The 25879-nt window shown below is 36.4% G+C and overlaps 1 protein-coding gene across 3 annotated transcripts in view; it reads left to right on the top strand.

The window, feature by feature from the left end:
- Window positions 1–25048, top strand: part of DRAM2 (DNA damage regulated autophagy modulator 2) — a 71414-nt gene extending 46366 nt beyond the window's left edge. For all 3 annotated transcript variants that reach the window (XM_022584095.2, XM_022584091.2, XM_022584094.2), the window contains one exon: window positions 1–25048. This exon is cut by the window's left edge and continues 24669 nt beyond it. The gene's annotated coding sequence lies outside the window, so the exon portion shown is untranslated.
- Window positions 25049–25879: the final 831 nt, after the last annotated feature.

A 25879-nucleotide genomic window follows, 5' to 3' on the forward strand; every position in this document is an offset into this window, starting at 1 on the left:
CCTTCTAAGAGTACTACTATAAACTTAACGCTTGCTCTCTCCCTCATCTCCAACAACTCATAGATTAAAAGTTATTCCCAATGTGAGGGTAACTAAGTGTGGAGCATTTGGGAGTTGATTAAGTTACAAGGGCAGGGCCCTCATAAATGGGCTTAGTGCCTTTGTTAAAGAGACCCCACAGAGCTCCCTTTCCCCTTCTGCCATGTGAGCCCACAGCAAAAAGACAGCCATCTATCTGTGAGCTTAGGATTGGGCCCTCACAAGACAGTTAATCTGATGGTAACTTTATCTTGGACTTCCTAGTCTCCAGAACTGTGAAAAATAGATGTTTGTTGTTTATAAGACACTTAATCTGTGGTATTTTGTTATAGCAGCCCGAATGGACTAAGACAACAACTGTTTTTTTTGTTTTTCTTAAACATCTTTATTGCACTATAATTGCTTTACAATGTTGTGTTAGTTCCTGCTGTATAACAAAGTGAATCAGCTGTATGTATACATATATCCCCATATCCCTTCCCTCTTGCGTCTCCCTCCCTCCCACCCTCCCTATCCCACCCCTCTAGGTGGTCACAAAGCACCGAGTTGATCTCCCTGTGCTATGCAGGTGCTTCCCACTAGCTTTCTATTTTACACTTGGTAGTGTATATATGTCAATGCCACTCTCTCACTTCATCCCAGCTTACCTTCCCCCTCCCTGTGTCCTCAAGTCCGTTCTCAACATCTGCGTCTTTATTGCTGTCCTGCCCCTAGGTTCTTCAGAACCACTTTTTTTTTTTAGATTCCATATATATGTGTTAGCATATGGTATTTATTTTTCTCTTCCTGACTTACTTCACTCTGTATGACAGACTCTAGGTCCATCCACCTCACTACAAATAACACTCTTTGACATAAATCACAACAAGATCCCTTTTGACCCACCTCCTAGAAAACTGGAAATAAAAACAAAAATAAATGGGACCTAATGAAACTTAAAAGCTTTTGCACAGCAAAGGGAACCATAAACAAGATGAAAAGACAGCCCTCAGAATGGAAGAAAATATTTGCAAATGAAGCAACTGACAAAGGATTAATCTCCAAAATATACAAGCAGCTCATGCAGCTCAATATCAGAAAAACAAACAACCCAATGCAAAAATGGGCAGAAGACCTAAATAGACATTTCTCCAAAGAAGATATACAGATTGCCAACAAACACATGAAAAGATGCTCAACATCACTAATCATTAGAGAAATGCAAATCAAAATTACAATGAGGTATCACCTCACACCGGCCAGAATGGCCATCATCAAAAAATCTACAAACAGTAAATGCTGGAGAGGGTGTGGAGAAAAGAGAACTCTCTTGCACTGTTGGTGGGAATGTAAATTGTTACAGCCACTATGGAGAACAGTATGGAGGTTCCTTAAAAAACTACAAATAGAACTACCATATGACCCAGCAATCCCACTACTGGGCATATACCCTGAGAAAACCATAATTCAAAAAGAGTCATGTACCAAAATATTCACTGCAGCACTATTTACAATAGCCAGGACATGGAAGCAACCTAAGTGTCCATTGACAGATGAATGGATAAAGATGTGTCACATATATACAATGGAATATTACTCAGCCATATAAAGAAATGAAATTAAGACAACTGCTGTTGCTGAATTCCACAAATTTTGATAAATTGTATTTTCACTTAGTTAAAAAATTTTTTAAACTTTTTTTGAAATTTCTTCTTTGATCCATGTGTTATTTAGAAGTATGTTATCTAATCTCCATATATTTTGTGATTTTATAGCTATCTTCCTGCCAATTGATTTAGAGTTTAATTTTATTGTGGTCTGAGAGCATACATTGTATAATTTCTATTCTTGTAAATTTCTCAAGGTTTATTTTATATCTAAGAATGTGGACTATCTTGGTGAATGTTCCATGTGAGCTTGAAAAGAATGAGTACTCTGCTTCTGTTAGATTACTAGTCTATTGATGTCAATTATATCCAATTGGTTGATGGTGCTGTTGAGTTCAATTATGTCCATAGTGATTTTCTGCCTGTTGGATCTGTCCATTTCTGATATTCAAGTGTTGATTGAATATATTAGTGGATTCATCCATTTCTCCTTGCTGTTCTGTTACTTTTTGCCTCACGTATTTTGTTGCCTTGTTGCTAGGTGTGTATATGTTTAGGATTGTTGTATCTTCTTGGAAAATTGACTCCTATCATTATGTAATGCTGCAGTTTATAGCTGATGATTTTCCTTGTTTAGAAACCTGCTCTGTCTGAGGTTGATATAACTGTTACAGCTTTTTTTGATTAGTGTTATCATGATTTGTCTTTCTCCTTCTCTTACTTTTCATCTACATGTGTCCTTATGTTTAAACTGGGTTTCTCATAGATAACATGTAGGTCTTGATTTTTGTATTTACTCTGATGCCAAAAATCCAGAAGCAGCAAAAGCAAAACTACTAAATCACTAAATTAGAAATTAGTAAGAGTTTATTGTGCATATAGAAACATTTAATGAACTGAGAACTATCAAATTGACAGTGGAGTGAGGCTTAGAGGAATACTGTTAGAAGAAAGCTTATATTGTGAAAATGCAGATGTTTATTCTTAACAATAATTGGTTATAGAATTAAAGTTTTCCTCCTGATAAGGGATTGGTTATAAAGAGTTACTTCTTGCCAATTTTGGAGAACAGCTTAAACCTCATTTATTATTTTCTGAACTATTTACAAGAAGAGGCTCAAGTTAAGTTTCACTTGTTTCACAGAGTAAAATAAATTTAAGTGTTGCTTATATAGCTTAATTGGGTTTGTCTACTCAGGAAACTTTCAAGCCTGGTCTTTACTTTATATTTGATTTTAACACCAACAATCTCTATCTTGTAACTGGTATACATAGACCATGGACATTTAAAGCGAATATTGATACAGTTGATTAATATCTACCATATTTGTTACTGTTTTCTATTCATTGCCCTTGACCTTTGTCCACATTTTTATCTTCCACTCTTTTTCTACCCTTTGCAATTTTAATTGAACACTTTATATTATTCCATTTGTCTCCTCTCTTATAATATCAATTATAGTCCTCTTTTAATTTAAATTTATTATATATCAGGTTCTTATAAGTCATCAATTTTATACAGATCAGTGTATACATGTCAATCCCAATCACCCAATTCATCACAACACCACTCCCACCCCCTGCCGCTTTCCCCCCTTAGTGTCCATAAGATTGTTCTCTACATCTGTGTCTCAATTTCTGTCCTGCAAACTGGTTCATCGGTACCATGTTTCTAGGTTCCACATACATGCATTAATATATGATATTTGTTTTTCTCTTTCTGACTTACTTCACTGTGTATGACAGACTCCAGATCCATCCACATCTCTACAAATGACCCAATTTTGTTCCTTTTTATGGCTGAATAATATTCCACTGTATATATGTACCACATCTTCTTTATCCATTCGTCTGTCGGTGGGCATTTAGGTTGCTTCAATGACCTGGCTATTGTAAATAGTGCTGCAATGAACATTGGGGTGCATGTGTCTTTTTGAATTATGGTTTTCTCTGGGTATATGCCCAGTAGCGGGATTGCTAGGTCATACAGTAATTCTATTTTTAGTTTTTTTTAAGAAACCTCCATACTGTTCTCCATAGTGGCTGTATCAACTTACATTCCCACCAACCATGCAAGAGGGTTCCCTTTTCTCCACACCCTCTCCAGCATTTGTTGTTTGTAGATTTTCTGATGATCCCCATTCTAACTGGTGTGAGGTGATACCTCATTGTAGTTTTGATTTGCATATCTCTAATAATTAGTGATGTTGAGCAGATTTTCATGTGCTTCTTGGCCATCTGTATATCTTCTTTGGAGAAATGTCTATTTAGGTCTTCTACCCATTTTTGGATTGGGTTGTTCGTTTCTTTAATATTGAGCTGCATGAGCTGTTTATATATTTTGGAGATTGATCCTTTATCCGTTGATTCATTTGCAAATATTTTCTCCCATTTTGAGGGTTGTCTTTTTGTCTTGTTTATGGATTCCTTTGCTGTGTAAAAGCTTTTAAGTTTCATTTCATCCCATTTGTTTATTTTTGTTTTTATATCCATTACTCTAGGAGGTGGATCAAAAAATATCTTGCTGTGATTTATGTCAAAGAGTGTTCCTCCTATGTTTTCCTCTAAGAGTTTTATAGTATCCTGTCTTACATTTAGGTTTATAATCCATTTTGAATTTATTTTTGTGTATGGTATTAGCGAGTGTTCTAATTTCATTCTTTTACATGTAGCTGTCCAGTTTTCCCAGCAGCACTTATTCAAGAGACTGTCTTTTCTACATTGTATATCCTTGCCTGCTTTGTCATAGATTAGTTGACCATAGGTCCTTGGGTTTATCTCTGGGCTTTCTATCTTGTTCCATTGATCTATGTTTCTGTTTTTGTGCCAGTACCATGTTGTCTTGATTACTATAGCTTTTTAGTATAGTCTGAAGTCAGGGAGTCTGATTCCTCCAGCTCCGTTTCTGTCCCTCAAGACTGCTTTGGCTATTCGGGGTCTTTTGTATCTCCATACAAATTTTAAGATTTTTTTTTTCTAGGTCCGTAAAAAATGCCATTGGTAATTTGATAGGGATTGCATTGAATCTGTAGATTGCTTTGGGTAGTATAGTCATTTTCACAATATTGATTCTTCCAATCCAAGGACATGGTATATCTCCCCATCTGTTGGTATCATCATTAATTTCTTTCATCATTGTGTTATAGTTTTCTGCATACAGGTCTTTTGTCTCCCTAGGTAGGTTTATTCCTAGGTATTTTATTCTTGATTGCTATGGCTGGGACTTCAAAACTATGTTGAATAATAATGGTGAGAGTGGACATCCTTGCCTTGTTCCTGATCTTAGGCGAAATGCTTTCAGTTTTTCACCATTAAGAATGTTGTTTGCTGCGGGTTTGTCGTATATGTCCTTTATTATGTTGAGATCGGTTCCCTCTATTCCCACTTTCTGGAGAGTTTTTATCATAAATGTGTGTTGAATTTTGTCAAAAGCTTTTTCTGCATCTACTGAGATGATCATATGGTTTTTATACTTCAATTTGTTAATACAGGATGTCACATTGATTGATTTGTGTATATTGAAGATCCTTGCATTCTTGGAATAAATCCCACTTGATCGTGGTGTATGATCCTTTTAATGTGTTGTTGGATTCTGTTTGCTAGTATTTTGTTAAGGATTTTTGCATCTATATTCATCAGTGATATTGGTCTGTAATTTTCTGTTTTTGTAGTATCTTTGTCTGGTTTTGCTATCAGGGTGATGGTGGCCTCATAGAATGAGTTTGGGAGTGTACCTTCCTCTGCAATTTTTTTGAAGAGTTTGAGAAGGATGGTTGTTAGCTCTTCTCTAAATGTTTGATAGAATTCACCTGTGAAACCATCTGGTCCTGGACTTTTGTTTGTTGGAAGATTTTTAATCACAGTTTAAATTACATTACTTGTGATTGGTCTGTTCATATTTTCTATTTCTTCCTGGTTCAGTCTTGGGAAGGTATACCTTTCTAAGATTTTGTCCATTTCTTCCAGGTTGTCCATTTTATTGGCATAGAGTTGCTTGTAGTAGTCTCTTAGGATGATTTGTTATTTCTGTGGTGTCTCTTGGTCTCCTTTTTCATTTCTAATTTTATTGATTTGAGTCCTCTCCCTCTTTTTCTTGATGAGTCTGGCTAATGATTTATCAATTTTGTTCATCTTCTCAAAGAACCAACTTTTAGTTTTATTGATCTTTGCTATTGTTTTCTTTGTTTCTTTCCATTTATTTCTGCTCTGATCTTTATGATTTCTTTCCTTCTGCTAAATTTGGGTTTTGTTTGCTCTTCTTTCTCTAGTTTCTTTAGGTGTAAGGTTATATTGTTTATCTGAGATTTTTCTTCTTTCTTGAGGTAGGCTTGTATTGCTATAAACTTCCCTCTTAGACCGCTTTTGCTGCATTCCTTAGGTTTTGGATTGTCGTGTTTTCATTGTCATTTTTCTCTAGGTATTTTTTGATTTCCTCTTTGATTTCTTCATTGATCACTCGGTTATTTAGTAACATACTGTTTAACTTCCATGAGTTTGTGTTTTTTACGTTTTTTTCCCTGTAATGTTTTCTACTCTCATAGCCTTGTGGTCAGAAAAGATGCTTCATATGATTTCAATTTTCTTAAATTTACTGAGGCTTGATTTGTGATCTAAGATGTGATCTACCCTGGAGAATATTCCTTGCACATTTGAGAAGAAAGTTTAATCTGCTGTTTTTGGAGGAATGGCATATAAATATCAATTAAATCTATCTGTCTATTGTGTCATTTAAAGCTTGTGTTTCCTTATTAATATTCTTTTTGGATGATCTATCCATTGTTGTATGTGACGTGTTAAAGTCCCCCACTATTATTGTGTCACTGTTGATTTCCTCTTTTATAGTTGTTAGCAGTTGCCTTATGTATTGAGGTGTTCCTATGTTGGGTGCATATATATTTATAATTGTTATATCTTTTCTTGAATTGCTCCATTGATCATTATGTAGTGTCCTTCCTTGTCTCTTGTAACATTCTTTATTTTAAAGCCTATTTTAGGGCTTCTTTGGTGGCACAGTGGTTGAGAGTCTGCCTGCTGATGCAGGGGACATGGGTTCGAGCCCCGGTCCGGGAGGGCCCCGCATGCCGCAGAGCGGCTGAGCCTGTGAGCTGTGGCCGCTGGGCCTGTGCATCCGGAGCCTATGCTCCACGATGGGAGGGGCCATAGTGTTGAGAGGCCTGCATGCTGCAAAAAAATAAAAAAATAAAAAATAAAGTTAATTTTATCTGATATGAGTAATGCTACTGCACATTTCTTTTGATTTCCATTTGCATCGAATATCTTTTTCCATCCCCTCACTTTCAGTCTGTATGTGTCCCTACGTCTGAAGTCTGTCTCTTGTAGACACGATATATATGTGTTTTTTTTTTTTTAAATAAATTTATTTATTTATTTTTCGGTGTGTTGGGTCTTCGTTTCTTTGCGAGGGCATTCTCTAGTTGTGGCAAGTGGGGGCCACTCTTCATCGCAGTGCACGGGCCTCTCACTGTCGTGGCCTCTCTTGTTGCAGAGCACAGTCTCCAGACGCGCAGGCTCAGTATTTGTGGCTCATGGGCCTAGTTGCTCCGCGGCATGTGGTATTTTCCCAGACCTGGGCTCAAACCCGTGTCCCCTGCATTGGCAGGCAAATTCTCAACCACTGTGCCACCAGGGATGCCCCTATGGCTTCATTTTTGTATCCATTCAGCAAGCCTGTGTCTTTGGTTGCAGCATTTAATCCATTGACATTTAAGGTAATTATCAATATGTACGTTCCTATTACCATTTTCTGAATCGTTTGGGTTTGTTTTTGTAGGTCCTTTTCTTCTCTTGTGTTTCCCACTTAGAGAATTTCCTTTAGCATTTAATGCACAACTGTTTTGGTGGTGCTGAATTCTCTTAGCTTTTGCTTGTCTGTAAAGCTTTTGATTTCTCTGTCGAATCTTAATGAGATCCTTGCTGGATAGAGTAATCTTGGTTGTAGGTTTTTCCCTTTCATCACTTTAAGTATATCATGCCACTCCCTTCTGACTTGTAGAGTTTCCGCCAAGAAATCAGCTGTTAACCTTATGGGAGTTCAGTTGTATGTTATTTGTCATTTTTCCCTTGCTGCTTTCAATAAATTTTGTCTTTAATTTTTGCCAATTTGATTACTATGTGTCTTGGCGTGTTACTCCTTGGGTTTATCCTGTATGGGACTCTCTGTGCTTCCTGGACTTTGGTGGCTATTTCCTTTCCCATGTTAGGGAAGTTTTCAAGTATAATCTCTTCAAATATATTCTCGGGTCCTTTCTCTCTCTCTTCTCCTCTGGGACCCCTATAATGTGAATGTTGTTCTGTTTAATGTTGTTCCTGAGGTCTCTTAGGCTGTCTTCATTTCTTTTCATTCTTTTTTCTTTATTCTGTTCTGCAGCAGTGAATTCCACCATTCAGTCTTCCAGGTCACTTATCCGTTTTTCTGCCTCAGTTATTCTGCTATTGATTCATTCTTGTGTACTTTTCATTTTACTTATTGTATTGTTCATCTCTGTTTGTTTGTTCATTAATTCTTCTAGGTCTTTGTTAAATATTTCTTGCATCCTCTCGATCTTTGCCTCCATTCTTTTTCCGAGGTCCTGGATCATCTTCACTATCATTATTCTGAATTCTTTTTCTGGGAGGTTGCCTATCTCCACATCATTTAGTTGTTTTTCTGGGGTTTTATCTTGTTCCTTCATCTGGTATATACCCTTCCGCCTTTCTTCTTGTCTATCTTTCTATGAATGTGGTTTTTGTTCCACAGGCTGCAGGATTGTAGTTCTTCTTGCTTCTGCTGTCTGCCCTCTGTATAGTTCTCTTTTTAACTTTTTCTTAGTGATTGCACTAAAGTTGGCAATGTACATTTACAACCAACCCAAATTCGTTTTTTTTTTTTACCATCCTTATTGGAATATAATTGCTTTACAATGGTGTGTTAGTTTCTGCTTTATAACAAAATGAATCAGGTATACATATACATATATCCCCACAACTCCTCCCTCTTGCATCTCCCTCCCACCCTCCCAATGCCATCCCTTTTGGTGGTCTCAAAGCACTGAGCTGATCTCCCTGTGTTATGCAGCTGCTTCCCACTACCTCTCCATTTTACATTTAGTAGTATTTATAAGTCCATTCCACTCTCTCACTTCGTCCCAGTTTACCCTTCCCCCTCCCGTGGTCTTCAAATCCATTCTCTAGGTCTGCGTTTTTATTCCTGTCATTCCCCTAGGTTCTTCACAACCTTTTTTTTTTTTTTTTTTTTTTTACATTCCATATATATATGTGTTAGCATACGGTATTTGTTTTTCTCTTTCTTACTTACTTCACTCTGTATGACAGACTCTAGGTCCATCCAACTCACTACAAATATTTAAATTTCATTTCTTTTTATGGTTGAGTAATATTCCATTGTATATAAGTGCCACAACTTCTTTATCCATTCAACTGTGGATGGACACTTAGGTTGCTTCCATGTCCTGGCTATTGTAAATAGAGCTGTAATGAACTTTGTGGTACATGAGTCTTTTAGAATTATGGTTTTCTCAGGGTATATGCCCAGTAGTGGGATTGCTGGGTCATATGGTAGTTCTATTTTTAGTTTTTAAGGAACCTCCATACTGTTCTCCATAGCGGCTGTAACAATTTACATTCCCACCAACAGTGCAAGTGGGTTTCCTTTTCTCCACACCCTCTCCAGCATTTATTGTTTCTAGATTTTTTGATGATGGCCATTCTGACTGGTGTGAGATGATATCTCATTGTAGTTTTGATTTGCATTTCTCTAATGATTAATGATGTTGAGCATTCTTTCATGTGTTTGTTGGCAATCTGTATATCTTCTTTGGAGAAATGTCTGTTTAGGTCTTCTGCGCATTTTTGGAATGGGTTGTTTGTTTTTTTGATATTGAGTTGCATGAGCTGCTTGTAAATTTTGGAGGTGAATGCTTTGTCAGTTGTTTCATTTGCAAATATTTTCTCCCATTCTGAGGGTTGTCTTTTCATCTTTTTATGGTTTCTTTTGCTGTGCAAAAGCTTTTAAGTTTCATTAGGTCCCATTTGTTTATATTTGGTTTTATTTCCATTTTTCTAAGAGGTGGGTCAAAAAGTATCTTGCTCTGATTCATGTAATAAAGTGTTCTGCCTATGTTTTCTTTTAAGAGTTTTATAATGTCTGGCCTTACATTTAGGTCTTTAATCCATTTTGAGTTTATTTTTGTGTATGTTGTTAGGGAGTGTTCTAATTTCATTCTTTTACATGTAGCTGTCCAGTTTTACCAGCACCACTTATTGAAGAGGCTGTCTTCATTGTATTCTTGCCTCCTTTATCAAACATTCGTTGACCATATATGTGTGGGTTTATCTCTGGGTTTTCTCTCCTATTCCATTCATTTATGTTTCTCTTTTTGTGCCAGTACCATACTGTCTTGATTACTGTAGCTTTGTAGTATAGTCTGAAGTCTGGGAGCCAGATTCCTCCAGCTCCTTTTTTTCTTTCTACAGATTGCTTTGGCTATTCTGGGTCTTTTGTGTTTCCATACAAATTGTGATATATTTTGTTCTAGTTATGTGGAAAATGCCATTAGTAATTTGACAGGGATTGCATTGAATCTGTAGACTGCTTTAGGTAGTATAGTTATTTTCACAATGTTGATTCTTCCAATCCAAGGACATGGTATATCTCTCCATCTCTTTGTACCATCTTTAATTTCTTTCATCAGTATCTTATAGTTTTCTGCATACAGGTCTTTTGTCTCCTAAGATAGGTTTATTCCTAGGTTTTTTATTCTTTTTTGTACAGTGGTAAATGTGTTTCCTTAATTTCACTTTCAGATTTTTCATCATTAGTGTATAGGAATGCAAGTGACTTCTGTGCATTAATTTTGTATCCTGCTACTTTACCAAATTCATTGATTAGCTCTAGTAGTTTTCTGGTAGCATCTTTAGGATTGTCTATGTATAGTATCATGTCATCCGCCAACAGTTACAGCTTTACTTCTTTTTTCCAGTTTGGATTCTTTTTATTTATTTTTCTTTTCTGATTGCTGTGGCTAAAACTTCCAAAACTATGTTGAATATTAGTGGTGAGAGTGTGCAACCTTGTCTTGTGCCTGATCTTATTGGAAATGGTTTCTGTTTTTCACCATTGAGAATGAGTTTGGCTGTGGGTTTGTCATTTATGGCCTTTATGATGTTGAGGTAAGTTCCTTCTATGCCTACTTTCTGGAGTTTTTTTTATCATAACTATGTGTTGAATTTTGTTGATAGCTTTTTCTGCATCTATTGAGATGGTCATATGGTTTTTCTCCTCAATTTGTTAGCATGTTGTATCACATTGGTTGATATGCATATACTGAAGAATGCTTGCATTCCTGTGATAAACCCCACTTGATCATAGTGTATGATCCTTTTAATGTGCTGTTGGATTCTCTTTGCTAGTATTTTGTTAAGGATTTTTACATCTATGTTCGTCAGTGGTATTGGCCTGTAGTTTTCTTTCTTTGTGACATCTTTGTCTGGTTTTGGTATCAGGGTGATTTGGGCCTTGTAGAATGAGTTTGGGAGTGTCCCTCCCTCTCTTATATTTTGGAAGAGTTTGAGAAGGAAAGCTTTTAGCCCTTTTCTAAATCTTTGATAGAATCTGCCTGTGAATCCATCTGGTTCTGGGCTTTTGTTTGTTGGAAGATTTTTAGTCACAGTCTCAATTTCAGTGCTTGTGATTGGTCTGTTTATATTTTCTATTTCTTCCTCGTTCAGTCTCGGATATTTATGCTTTTTAAGAATTTGTCCATTTCTTCCAGGTTGTCCATTTTATTGGCATATATTTGCTTATAGTAATCTCTCATGATCCTTTGTATTTCTGCAGTGTCAGTTGTTACTTCTCCTTTTTCCTTTCTAATTCTACTGATCTGAGTCTTCTCCCTGTTTTTCTTGTTGAGTCTGGCTAATGGTTTATTTTTTTTTCTTAAAGAACCGTCTTTTAGTTTCATTGATCTTTGTTGTTGTTTTCTTCATTTATTTTTCATTTATTTCTGATCTGATCTTTATGATTTCTTTCTTTCTGCTAACTTTGGGGATTTTTGTTCTTCTTTCTCTAATTGCTTTAGTTGTAAGGTTATGTTGTTTATTTGAGATGCTTCTTGTTTCTTGAGGTAGGACCATATTGCTATAAACTTCCCTCTTAGAACTGCTTTTGCTGCATCCCATAGGTTTTGGGTTGTCGTGTTTTCAAACCAGCTGAAAATTAATTAATTAAAAAAATCCTGCTTTTAAATCTTTGAGTACATATCCAGAAGTGGAAGTACTTGTTTATATGGTAATTCTAATTTATATTTTTGAGAAATTTCAGTTGCAGCTGTAATCCATTTTTTTAAAGGTGTCTTTAATTATTTATTTTTTTATTTATTGCCTGTGTTGGGTCTTCATTGCTGTGTGCAGGCTTTCTCTAGTTGTGGTAAGTGCGGATACTCTTCATTGCAGTATGTGCGCTTCTCATTTCTGTGGCTTGTTTTGTTGTGGAGCACGGGCTGTAGACATGTAGGCCTCAGTAGTTGTGGCTCGTGAGCTCAGTAGTTGTGTGTCATGGGCTCTAGAGCACAGGCTCTATAGTTGTGGTTCACAGGGTTAGTTGCTCCGCAACATGTGGGATCTCCCTGTACCAGGGCTCAAACCCGTGTTCCCTGCATTGGCAGGTGGATTCTTAACCACTGTGCTACCAGGGAAGTCCCTGTATTCCATTTTGCATTTAATTTTGTATATGGTGTAAGAAAATATTCTAATTTTATTCTTCTACATGTTAGCTGTCCACTTTTCTCAGAACCACTTATTGTAGAGGCTGTCTCTTCTCCATTGTATATTCTTGCCACCTTTGTCCTATATTAATTGCCAATAAGTGTGTGGCTTTATTTCTGAGGTCTCTAGTCTGTTCCATTAATCTTTTCATCATTGTTTATGTGTCAGTACTGTAGTGTTTTACTGTAGCTTTGTAGTATAGTCTGAAGTCTGGGAGAATGATACCTCCAGGTTCTTTTTCTCAAGATTGCTTCGGCAAATCGGGGTCTTTTGTGGTTCCATATACATTTTAGCATTATTTTTTCTAGTTCTGTGAAAAACTTCCTGGGTATTTTGATAGAGATTCCATTAAGTCTGTAGATTGCTTTAAGTAGTATGGCCATTTTAACAATATTAATTCTTCCAATCCAGAAGCATGGGATATTATTCCACTTCTTGTATCATCTTTAATTCCCTTCATAAATGTTTTATAGTTTTCAGAGTATAGGTCTTTCACCTCTTTTGTTAAGTTTGTTCCTAAGTATTTTATTCTTTATGATGAGATTTTAAATTGTATTGTTTTCTTGCTTTCTCCTTCTTATAGTTCATTATTAGTGTATAGAAAAGCAACAGATTTCTGTATATTAATGTTGTATCCTGAAACTTTACTGAATTGATTTATTTGTTTTAATAGTTTTTTGGTGGAGACTTTAGGGTTTTCTATATATAATATCATGTCATCTGCACGTAGTGACAGTTTTACTTCTTCCCTTCCAATTTGGATACTTTTAATTTATTTTTTCTTTTCTGAATGCTGTGGCTAGAACTTCCAAACCTTTGTTGAATAGAAGTTGGGAGAGTGGGCATCCTTGTCTTATCTCTGATTTTTTTTTTTTTTCTTTTCGACCCTGCTGTGCAGTATGTGGGATCTTAGTTCCCCGATCATGAATGGAACCTGCGTCCCCTGCACTGGAAATGTGAAGTCTTAACCACTGGACTGCCAGTGAAGTCCTTTGTCCCTGATTTTAGAGGAAAGGCTTCCAGCTTTTCACCTTTGAATATGATGTAAATTGTGGGTTTCTCATAAGTAGCCTTTATTGTGTTGAGATATATTCTATCTATACCCACTTTGATGAGAGTTTTTATTATGAATGGATGTTGAATTTTTCTGTTTCTTTTGATACCTGTGGCTTTGGTGTCGTATCCCAGAAATCACTGCTAAAGCCAATGCCGTGAAGTTGTTGTCCAGTGTTTTCTTCTAAGAATTTTATGTTTTAGGTCTTTCATTTAGGTCAGTCTTGGATGCATTTTGAGTTAATTTTTATATATGGTGATAGGTAAGAGTCCAACCTCATTTGTTTGCATTGTGTATACTCAGTAGTATTTGATGAAAATATTGACTTTTCTTGATTGTATGGTCTTGGTACTGTTGTCAAAAATCACTTGACCATTCATATGAGGGTTCATTCCTGGACTCTCTTTTCTATTCTATTTGTCTATATCTTCTTATGCCAATACAACACTGTTTTTATTATTGTAGCTTTGCAGTAAGTTTTAAAATAAGGTAGTGTGAGTACTCCGAGTTTGTTCTTATTTTTCAGGATTCTTTTAACTATTCAGGATCCCTTGAGATTTCATATGAATTTTAGGATAGGTTTCTCTATTTCTGCAAAAAAAAAAAAAAAACCAAAAAGTCATTGGAGTTTTGATAAGGATTACACTGAGTCTGTAGATCACTTTGGATAGTATTGACATTTTAACAATAGTAGGTCTTCCAATATATGAACTTAAGATGTTTTTCCATTTATTGATGTTTCCCTTAATTTCTTTCAGCAATATTTTGTAGTTTTTATTGTACAAGTCTTTCACTTCCTTGGCTAATTATTGCTAAGTATTTCATTACTTTTGATGCCATTTCAAATGAAATTGGTTTTGTAATTTCCTTTTCAGATTGTTCATTGTTACTGTATAGAAATGCAACTGATTTTTCATCTTTATTGTGCTCCTTTGTTGAATTAATTTATCTATTCTAAGGTTTTTTGTCATATCTTTATGATTGTCTATATTTTAGATTATATCATTTGCAGAGATAATTTTACTTTCTCCTTCCCAATGTGGATGATTTTATTTATTTTTCTTGCTTAATTGCTCTGGCTAGAACTTCCAGTACTGTGTTGAATGGAAGTGGCAGAAGTGGGTATCCTTGCTTTGTTTTGATCTTAAGTGAAAAGATTTTAGTCTTTCACCATTTAGTATGATATTTGTTGTGAATTTATTATTTATGGATTTTATTACATTAAGGTAATTTTCTTCTATTCTTAGTTTGTTGAGCATTTTCAGCATGAATGTGTATGTTCAATTCTGTCAAATTATTTTTATGCATCAGTGAGATGATCATGTGTTTTTTTCCCCTTCATTCTGTTAATGTGGTGTTTTACATTGATTGATATTCATATGTTGAACCATCCTTGCATTCCAGGAATAAATTTAATTTGCTTGTGGCATATAATCCTTTTAATATGTATCTGAATTTGGTTTGCTAGTATTATATTTTGTTGAGAATTTTTGTATAAGTGTTTACAATGGGCATTGGTGTGTAGTTTTCTTATAGTGCTTTTGTCTGGCCCTGGTATCAGGGTAATGCTGGTCTCGTAGAGTTAGGTAGTGTTCTGTCTTCAAGTTTTTGGAAAAACTTTACTATGACTGTTGTTAAGTCTTTAAATTATTAGTAGGTCTCACCAGTGAAGCCATGAAGTCCAGGGTTTTTTCTTGATCAGTAGGTTTTTGATTACTGACTTAATCTCCTTAAAAGTTATCAGTGTGTTTAGATTTTCTGTTTATTCATGACTCAGTTTGGGTAGGTTTTATGTTTCTAGAAATTTGTCCATTTCATCTAGGTTATTCTATTTGTTGCCCTGCAATTGCCCATAGTATTCTATTATCATATGTCTTATTTCTGTAGAATCAGTAGTAATGTTCCCACCTTCTTTTTTGATTTTAGTAATTTGAATCATTTTCTTCAGTCCATCTACCTAAACATTTGTCCTCTTTGGTTGTTGTTATTTTCAAAGAACCAATTTTGGGTTTTGTTTATTATCTCGATTATTTTTCTATTCTCTCTTATGTTTATCTCTGATCTAGTTATTTTTTTTTTCTTCTAGCTTTGAGTTTCATTTGTTCTTTTTCTAGTTCCTTAAGTTGTAAACTTAGGTTGTTATTTTGAGACATTAGTTATTAATATAGTTATTTATAGTTATGAAATTTCCCCTTAGGACTGCTTTTACTATGTCACATAAATTTGAGTAAGTTGTGTTTTTGTTTTCATTCATCTCTAATTATTTCTAATTACTCTTCTAATTATGTCTTTGATCCATTTTTAAAAAGAGTGTGTTGTTAAATTTCCACAAATTTGTAAATCAATCAAAACAATTTATGGCCTAATATTTGGTCTATACTCGCTTGGAATGTCCCATATACACTTGAGAATAATGTTTATTCCATTGTTGTCGCATAGTGGGTGTTGTATATGTCTGTTAGATCTAGTTGGTTTGCTGTGTTGCTCAAGTCCTCTATTTTTTAAACTTATCTTCTGTTTGGATTTTCTATCTAATATCAAGGGTGAGGTATTGAAATCTCCAAGTAATATTATACAGCTGTCTATTTTCCCTTCAGTTCTATCTGTTTTTGCTTCATATATTTTGATAGTAGGTTATTAGGTATGTAAATGTTTATAATTGACCTATCTTATTGCTGTATTGACCTTTTATTAATATGTAATATCCTTCTTTATCTCATGTTACCTCTTTTGATTTGAAGTCTATTTGTCTGATATTAGTATACCCACCCCAACAGCTTTGGTTACTCTTTGTATGGAATATCCTTCCTCCTTCAGGATTCTCTTTAGTATTTCTCATAGGGCAAGTCTAATTGTATTGAGCTCCGTAAGATTGTTTTTTGAGAGTTTATTAATTTATTCCTTACTTTTGAAAGAGTTTTGCCAGAACTATAATTCTTGCCTGTCAGGGATTTTTTTTTTTCTTTTAGTGATTTGGATATATCAGGCTATAGTCTCCAAAGGTTTTGATGAGATATCTGCTGTTATTTTATTGAAGATCTCTTATATGCAAAGAGTTGCTTTTCTCTTACATCTTCCTAAGTTCTCTATGTCATTGGCTTTTGACAAAGAAGCAGGAACAGTTGATTATATTTTGTCTCACTGTCAATCTCATTGAGTTAATTCTATTTGGAACTTGTTGAGTTTATTTGATGTTTATAACCATATGTTTCTTCAAATTTAGGAAAATTGCAGCCATTAGTTCTTCAAACATTTCCCTTTCTCTTTCCTCTTCAGGGACTCCCACAATGCATATATTTGTCTTCTTCATGGTGTTGCACAGGTACCTTTGGTTTTCTTTGCTTTTCTTCATTCTTCTTTTCCTGCCTCCTCATACTCAATACTTTCCATTGTTTTATCTTCACGTTCACTTATTCTTTCTCCTGACTGATTCAACTGGCCTTCAGATTCCACTGTGAGTTTTTTATGTTTATTGTACTTTTCAGCTCTTGAATTACTTTTGGGTTTCTGCTTAGGTTTTTTTTCTGGTTATTGACATTTTCATGCTCTTATATGATTCATTGACTTTCTTCACATCTTTTAGTTATTTTAGCATTTTTATGATACTTGTTTTTAAATCTTTGTCTAGTAGATCCACCATGAGGTCTTTTTATTTTTGCCTTTTTACAATATGTATTTATTTATTTTTAAAAAATCTTTCTTTGAGTATAATTGCTTTACATGGTGTGTTAGTTTCTGCTTTAGAACAAAGTGAATCAGCTATACATACACATATATCCCCATATCTCTTCCCTCTTGTGTCTCCCTCTCTCCCACCCTCCCGATCCCACCCCTCTAGGTGGTCACAAAGCAACGAGCTGATCTCCCTGTGCTATGCAGCTGCTTCCCACTAGCAATCTATTTTACATTTGGTAGTATATATAAGTCCATGCCACTCTCTCACTTTGTCCCAGCTTACCCTTCCCCCTCCCCATGTCCTCAAGTCCATTCTGTAGTAGATCTGCGTCTTTATTACCATCCTGCCCCTAGGTTCTTCAGAACCAATATTTTTTTTAAGATTCCATATATGTGTGTTAGCATATGGTATTTGTTTTTCTCTTTCTGACTTACTTCACTCTGTATGACAGACTCTATGTCCATCCATCTAGCTACAAATAACTCAATTTCATTATTTTTATGGCTGAGTAATATTCCATTGTATATATGTGACACATCTTCTTTATCCATTCATTTGTTGATGGGCACTTAGGTTGCTTCCATGTCCTGGCTATTGTAAATAGAACTGCAATGAACATTGAGGTACATGACTTTTTTTGAATTATAGTTTTCTCAGGGTATGTGCCCAGTAGTGGGATTCCTGGGTTGTATGGTAGTTCTATTTTCAGTTTTCAAAGGAACCTCCATACTGTTATCCATAGTGGCTATATTTATTTACATTCCCACCAATAGTGCAAGAGGGTTCCCTTCTTTCCACACCCTCTCCAGCATTTATTGTTTGCAGATTTTTTGATGATGGCCATTCTGTCCAGTGTGAGGTGATACCTCAGTGTAGTTTTGATTTGCATTTCTCTAGTGATTAAAGAAGTTGAGCATTCTTTCATGTGTTTATTGGCAATATGTATATCTTCTTTGGAGAAATGTCTATTTAGGTCTTCTGCCCATTTTTGGAATGGGTTGTTTGTTTTTTTGATATTGAGCTGCATGAGCTGCATGTAAATTTTGGAGATTAATCCTTTGTCAGTTGCTTCATTTGCAAATACTTTCTCCCATTCTGAGGGCTGTCTTTTCATCTTGTTTATGGTTTCATTTGCTGTGCAAAAGCTTTTAAGTTTCATTAGGTCCTATTTGTTTATTTTTGTTTTTATTTCCAATTCTCTAGGAGCTGGGTCAAAAAGGATCTTGCTGAGATTTATTTCATAGAGTGTTCTGCCTATGTTTTCCTCAAAGAGCTTGATAGTGTCTGACCTTACATTTAGGACTTTGATCCATTTTGAGTTTATTTTGGTGTATGGTGTTAGGGACTGTTTTAATTTCATTCTTTCACATGTAGCTGTACAGTTTTTCCAGCACAACTTATTGAAGAGGATGTCTTCTCTCCATTGTATATTTTTGCCTCATTTATGAAAAATAAGGTGACCATATGTGAGTGGAGTTATCCTTGGGCCTTTTTTTTTAACATCTTTATTGGAGTATAATTGCTTTACAATGGTGTGTTAGTTTCTGCTTTAAAACAAAGTGAATCTGTTATACATATACATATGTCCCCATATCTCTTCCCTCTTGCGTCTCCCTCCCTCCCACCCTCCTTATCCCACCCAACTAAGTGGTCAAAAAGCACCGAGCTAATCTCCCTGTGCTATGCAGCTGCTTCCCACTAGCTATTTATGTTACATTTGGTATTGTACATATGTCCATGCCACTCTCTCACTTTGTCCCAGTTTACTATTCCCCCTCCCCATATCCTCAAGTCCATTCTCTATTAGATCTGTGTTGTTATTCCCATCTTGCCTCTAGGTTCTTCATTAACTTTTTTTTTTCTGGATTCCATATATATGGGTTAGCATACAGTATTTGTTTCTCTCTTTCTAACTTACTTTACTCTGTATGACAGACTCTAGGTACATCCACCTCACTACAAATAATTCAATTTCGTTTCTTTTTATTGCTGAGTAATAATCCATTGTATATCTGTGCCACATCTTCTTTATCCATTCAACTGTCAATGGACACTTAGGTTGCTTCCATGTCCTGGCTATTGTAAAAAGAGCTGCAATGAATATTTTGGTACATGACTTTTTTTGAATTATGTTTTTTTCAGGGTTTATGCCCAGTAGTGGGATTGCTGGGTCATATGGTAGTTCTACATTTAGTTTTTTAAGGAACCTCCATACTGTTCCCCATAGTGGCTGTATCGATTTAAACTCCCACCAACAGTGCAAAAGGGTTCCCTTTTCACCACACCCTCTCCAGCATTTACTGTTTGTAGATTTTCTGATGATGGCCATTCTGACCGGTGTGAGATGGTATCTCACTGTAGTTTTGATTTGCATTTCTCTAATGATTAATGATGGTGAGCATCCTTTCATGTGTTTGTTGACAATCTGTATATCTCCTTTGGAAAAATGTATATTTAGGTCTTCTGCCCATTTTTGGATTGGGTTGTTTGTGTTTATTGTATTGAGCTGCATGAGTTGCTTGTAAATTTTGGAGATTAATCCTTTGTCAGTTGCTTCATTTGCAAATATTTTCTCCCATTCTGAGAGTTGTCTTTTCATCTTGCTTATGGTTTCCTTTGCTGTGCAAAAGCTTTTAGGTTTCATTAGGTCCCATTTGTTTATTTTTGTTTTTTTTCTCCATTTCTCTAGGAGGTGGATCAAAAAGCATCTTGCTGTGATTTATGTCATAGAGTGTTCTCCCTATATTTTCCTCTAGGAGTTTGAAAGTGTCTGGCCTTACATTTAGGTCTTTAATCCATTTTGAGTTTATTTTTGTGTATGGTGTTAGGGAGTGTTGTCGTTTCATTCTTTTACATGTAGCTGTCCAGTTTTCCCAACACCACTTATTGAAGAGGCTGTCTTTTCTTCACTGTATATTCTTGCCTCCTCTATCAAAGACAAGGTGAGCATATGTACGTGGGTTTATCTCTGGGCTCTCGATCCTGTTCCATTGATCTATATTTCTGTTTATGTGCCAGTACCATACTGTCTTGATTACTGTAGCTTTGTAGTATAGTCTGAAGTCTGGGAACCTGATTCCTCCAGTTCCGTTTTTCTTTCTCAAGATCGTATGGGCTATTCAGTGTCTTTTGTGTTTCCATCCAGATTGTGAAATTTTTTGTTCTAGTTCTGTGAAAAATGCCAGTGGTAGTTTGATAGGCATTGCATTGATTCTGTACATTGCCTTGGGTAATATAGTCATTTTCACAATGTTGATTCTTCCAATCCAAGAATATGGTGTATCTCTCCATCTATTTGTATCATCTTTAATTTCTTTTGTCAGTGTCTTATAATTTTCTGCATACAGGTCTTTTGTCTCCTTAGGTAGGTTGATTCCTAGGTATTTAATTCTTTTTGTTGCAATGGTAAATGGGAATGTTTTCTTAATTTCACTTTCAGATTTTTCATCATTAGTGTACAGGAATGCAAGTGATTTCTGTGCATTAATTTTGTATCCTGCTACTTTACCAAATCCCTTGGTTAGCTCTAGTAGTTTCCTGGTAGCATCTTTAGGATTCTTTATGTATAGTATCATGTCATCTGGAAACAGTGACCGCTTTACTTCTTCTCTTCCAATTTGGATTCCTTTTATTTCTTTTTCCTCTCTGATTGCTGTGGCTAGAACTTCCAAAACTATGTTGAATAAGAGTGCCGAGAGTGGGCAACCTTGTCTTCTTCTTGATCTTAGTTGAAATGGTTTCAGTTTTCCACCGTTGAGGACAATGTTGGCTGTGGGTTTGTCATATATGACCTTTATTATGTTGAGGAAAGTTCCCTCTATGCCTACTTTCTGCAGGGTTTTTATCATAAATGGGTCTTGAATTTTGTCGAAACCTTTCTCTGTGTGTATTGAGATGATCATATGGTTTTTCTCCTTCAATTTGTTAATATGGTGTATCATATTGATTGATTTGCATATATTGAAGAATGCTTGAATTCCTGAGATAGACACCACCTGATCATGGTCTATGATCCTTTTTATATGCTGGTGGATTCTGTTTGCTAGTATTTTGTTGAGGATTTTTGCATCTATATTCATCAGTGATATTGGCCTGTAGTTTTCTTTCTTTGTGACGTCTTTGGTTTTGGTATCAGGGTGATGGTGGCCTTGTAGAATAAGTTTGGGAGTGTTTCTCCCTCTGCTATATTTTGCAAGAGTTTGAGAAAGATAGGTGTTAGCTCTTCTCTAAATGTTTGATAGAATTCACCTGTGAAGCCACCTCATCTTGGGATTTTGTTTGTTAGAAGATTTTTAATCACAGTTTCACTTTCAGTGCTTGTGATTGGTTTGTTCATATTTTCTATTTCTTCCTGGTTCAGTCCCGAAAAGTTCTGCATTTCTAAGAATTTGTCCATTTCTTCCATGTTGTCCATTTTATTGGCATATACTTGCTTGTAGTAATCTCTCATAATCCTTTGTATATTTGCAGTGTCAGTTGTTACTTCTCCTTTTACATTTTTAATTCTATTGATTTGAGTCTTCTCTCTTTTTTTCTTGATGAGTCTGGCTAATGCTTTATCAATTTTGTTTATCTTTTCAAAGAACCAACTTTTAGTTTTATTAATCTTTGCTCTCATTTCCTTCATTTCTTTTTCATTTATTTCTGATCTCATTGTTATGATTTTTTTTCCTTCTGCTAACTTTGGGGTTTTTTTGTTCTTCTTTCTCTAATTGCTTTAGGTGTAAGGTTAGGTTGGTTATTTGAGATGTTTCTTGTTTCTTGAGGTAGGATTGTATTGCTATAATCTTCCCTCTTAGAACTGCTTTTGCTGCATCCCATAGGTTTTGGGTCATCTTGTGTTCATTGTCATTTGTTTCTAGGTATTTTTTTGATTTCCTCTTTGATTTCTTCAGTGATCTCTTGGTTAATAAGTAGTATATTGTTTAGCCTCCATATGTTTGTATTTTTTACAGATTTTTTCCTGTAATTTATATCTAGTCTCATAGCATTGTGTTCAGAAAAGATACTTGATATGATTTCAGTTTTCTTAAATTTGCCAAGGCTTGACTTTTGACCCAGGATATGATCTATCCTGGATAATGTTCCATGAGCACTTGAGAAGAATGTGTATTCTTTTGTTTTTGGATAGAATGTCTTATAAATATCAATTAGGTCCATCATTTTTAATGTATCATTTAAAGCTTGTGTTTCCTTATTTTTTTCATTTTCGATGATCTGTCCATTAGTGAAAGTTGGGTGTTAAAGTCCCCTCTGATGATTGTGTTACTGTTGATTTCTCCTTTTATGGCTGTTATTATGTCCCTTATGTATGGAGGTGCTCCTATGTTAGGTGTATAAATATTTACAATTGTTATATCTTCCTCTTGGATTGATCCCTTGATGATTATGTAGTGTCCTCCTTTGTCTCTTGTAATAGTCTTTGTTTTAAAGTCTATTTTTTCTGATATGTGAATTGCTGGGCTTCCCTGGTGGCACAGTGGTTGAGAGTCTGCCTGCTAGTGCAGGGGACATGGGTTCGAGCCCTGGTCTGAGAGGATCCCACATGCTGCAGAGCAACTGGGCCCGTGAGCCACAACTAGTGATCCTGCGCATCTGCAGCTTGTGCTCCACAGCAGGAGAGGCCGCGATAGTGAGGTGCCAGTTCACTGCGATGAGGAGTGGCCCCTGCTTGCCACGACTGGAGAGAGCCCTCATGCAGAAACGAAGACCCAACACAGCAAAAATAAATAAATTAATTAATAAACTCCTACCCCCAACATCTTCTTAAAAAAATAAAAAAGAGAGAGAATTGCTACTCCAGCTTTCTTTTGATTTCCATTTGCATGGAATATCTTTTTCCATCCCCTCACTTTCAGTCTGTATGTGTCCCTAGGTCTCAAGTGGGTCTCTTGTAGACAGCATATATACGGGTCTTGTTTTTGTGTCCATTCAAGCCATCTATGTCTTCTGTTTGGAGCATTTAATCCATTTACATTTAAGGTAATTATTGATACGTATGTTCCTATTACCATTTTCTTCATTGTTTTGGGTTTGTTATTGTAGGTCTTTTCCTTCTCTTGTGTTTCCTGCTTAGAGAAGTTCCTTTAGCATTTGTTCTAGAGCTGGTTTGGTGGTGCTGAATTCTCTTAGCTTTTGCTTGTCTATAAAGGTTTTAATTTCTCCATAAGATCTGAATGAGATCCTTGCTGGATAGAGTAATCTTGTTTGTAGGTTTTTTTCTTTATCACTTTAAATATATCCTCCCACTCCCTTCTGGCTTGCAGAGTTTCTGCTGAAGGATAAGCTGCTAACCTTATGGGGATTCCCTTGTGTGTCATTCGTTGTTTTTCCCTTACTGATTTTAATATTTTTGCTTTGTATCTAATTTTTGATCGTTTGGTTAATATGTGCCTTGTCGTGTTTCTCCTTGGATTTATACTGTATGGGACTCTCTGTGCTTCCTGGACTTGATTAACTATTTCCTTTCCCATATTAGGGAAGTTTTCAACTATAATCTCTTCAAATATTTTCTCAGTCCCTTTCTTTTTCTCTTCTTCTTCTGGGACCCTTATAATTTGAATCTTGGTGCATTTAATGTTGTCCCAGAGGTCTCTGAGACTGTCCTCAATTCTTTTCATTCTTTTTTCTTTATTCTGCTCTGCTGTAGTTATTTCCACTATTTTATCTTCCAGGTCACTTATCCGTTCTTCTGCCTCAGTTCTTCTATTGATCCCTTCTAGAGAAGTTTTAATTTCACTTATTGTGTTGTTCATCACTGTGTTTTTGCTCTTTAGTTCTTCTAGGTCCTTGTTAACTGTTTCTTATATATTCTCCATTCTATTTCCAAGATTTTGGATCATATTTATCATTATTCTGAATTCTTTTTCAGGTAGACTGCCTATTTCCTCTTCATGTGTTTGGTCTGGTGTGTTTTTCCTTTGCTCCTTCATCTGCTCTGTGTTTCTCTGTCTTCTCATTTTGCTTAAGTTACTCTGTTTGGGGTCTCATTTTCGCAGGCTGCAGGTTCATAGTTCCCATTGTTTTCGTTGTCTGTCCCCAGTGGCTAAGGTTGCTTTAGTGGGTTGTGTAGGCTTCCTGGTGGAAGAGATTAGTGCCTGTGTTCTGGTGGATGAGGCTGGATCTTGTCTTTCTGGTGGGCAGGTCCATGTCTGGTGGTATGTTTTGGGGTTTCTGTGGCCTTATTATGATTTTAAGCAGCTTCTCTGCTAATGGATGGGGTTGTGTTCCTGTCTTGCTGGTTGTTTGGCATAGGGTGTCCAGTGCTGTAGCTTGCTGGTCCTTGAGTGGAGCTGGGTCTTGGTGTTGAGATGGAGATCTCTGTGAGATCTTTGCCATTTGATATTATGTGGAGCTGGGAGGTCTCTTGTGGACCAGTGTCCTGAACTTGGCTTTCCCACCTTAGAGGCACAGCCCTGATGCCTGGCTGGAGCTCCAAGAGCGTGTCATCCCCACAGCTCAAAATAAAAGGGTGAAAAAAAAGAAAGAAACAAAGAAAGAAGATAAAATAATATAAAATAAAGTAAAATAAAATAATTTTTTAAATTAAAAACAATTATTAAAAAAAAATTTTAAGTTAAAAATAAATAAATAAAGAGAGAAAGAGGAGGGCTTCCCTGTTGGCGCAGTTGTTGAGAGTCCACCTGCTGATGCAGGGAACACGGCTTCATGCCCCGGTCCGGGAAAATCCCACATGCCGTGGAGCGGCTAGGCCCGTGAGCCATGGCCGCTGAGCCTGCGCGTCTGGAGCCTGTGCTCTACAACAGGAGAGGCCACAACGGTGAGAGGCCACATACTGAAAAAGAAAAAAAAAAAAGGAGAGCAACCAAACCAAAAAACAAATCCACCAATGGTAACAATTGCTAAGAACTATACTAAAAAAAAAAAAAAAAAAAAAAAGAAAGAAATCCAGACAGACAGAACCCTAGAACAAACGGTAAATCAGAGCTATACAGACAAAATCACCAAGAGAAGCATACACATACACACTCACAAAAAGAGAAAAAGTGGGAAACTATATATATCATTGCTCCCCAAGTCCACCCCTTCAGTTTGGGATGATTTGTTGTATATTCAGATATTCCACAGATACTGGCTACATCAAGTTGACTGTGCAGATTTAATTCACTGCTCCTGAGGCTGCTGGAAGAAATTTCCCTTTCTCTTCTTTGTTCGCATGGCTCCTGGTGTTCATCTTTGGATTTGGACCCGCCTCTACCTGTAGGTCGCCTGAGGGCGTCAGTTCTTCACTCAGACAGGACCGGGTTAAAGGAGCAGCTGATTCAGGGGCTCTGGCTCACTCAGGCTGGGCGGAAGGAGTACAGAGTGCAGGGCGAGCCTGCGGCAGCAGAGGCCAGCATGACATTGCACCAGCCTGAGGCGTGCTGCCTGTTCTCCCGGGGAACTTGTCCCTGGATCACAGGACCCTGGCAGTGATGGGCTGCACAGGCTCCCGGGAGGGGAGGTGTGGATAGTGACCTTTGCTTGCACATGGGATTCTTGATGGCTGCAGCAGCAGCCTTAGCATCTCATCTCCATCTCTGGGGTCCTCGCTCATAGCCGCGGCTCATGACTGTGCCTGTCTTTGAAGCTCCTTTAAGTGGCAGTCTTAATCCCCTCTCCTCACGCACCAGGAAACAAAGAGGCAAGAAAAAGTCTCTTGCCTCTTTAGTAGCTCTAGACTTTTTCCCGAAATCCCTCCTGGCTAGCTGTGGCGCACTAGCCCCTTCAGGCTGTGTTCAT

The sequence above is a fragment of the Delphinapterus leucas genome, chromosome 1 (assembly GCF_059928025.1).
Source record: "Delphinapterus leucas isolate spDelLeu-1000000601 "Yukka" chromosome 1, BTC_Dleu_Yukka2, whole genome shotgun sequence".
Classification (NCBI taxonomy): Eukaryota; Metazoa; Chordata; class Mammalia; order Artiodactyla; family Monodontidae; genus Delphinapterus; species Delphinapterus leucas.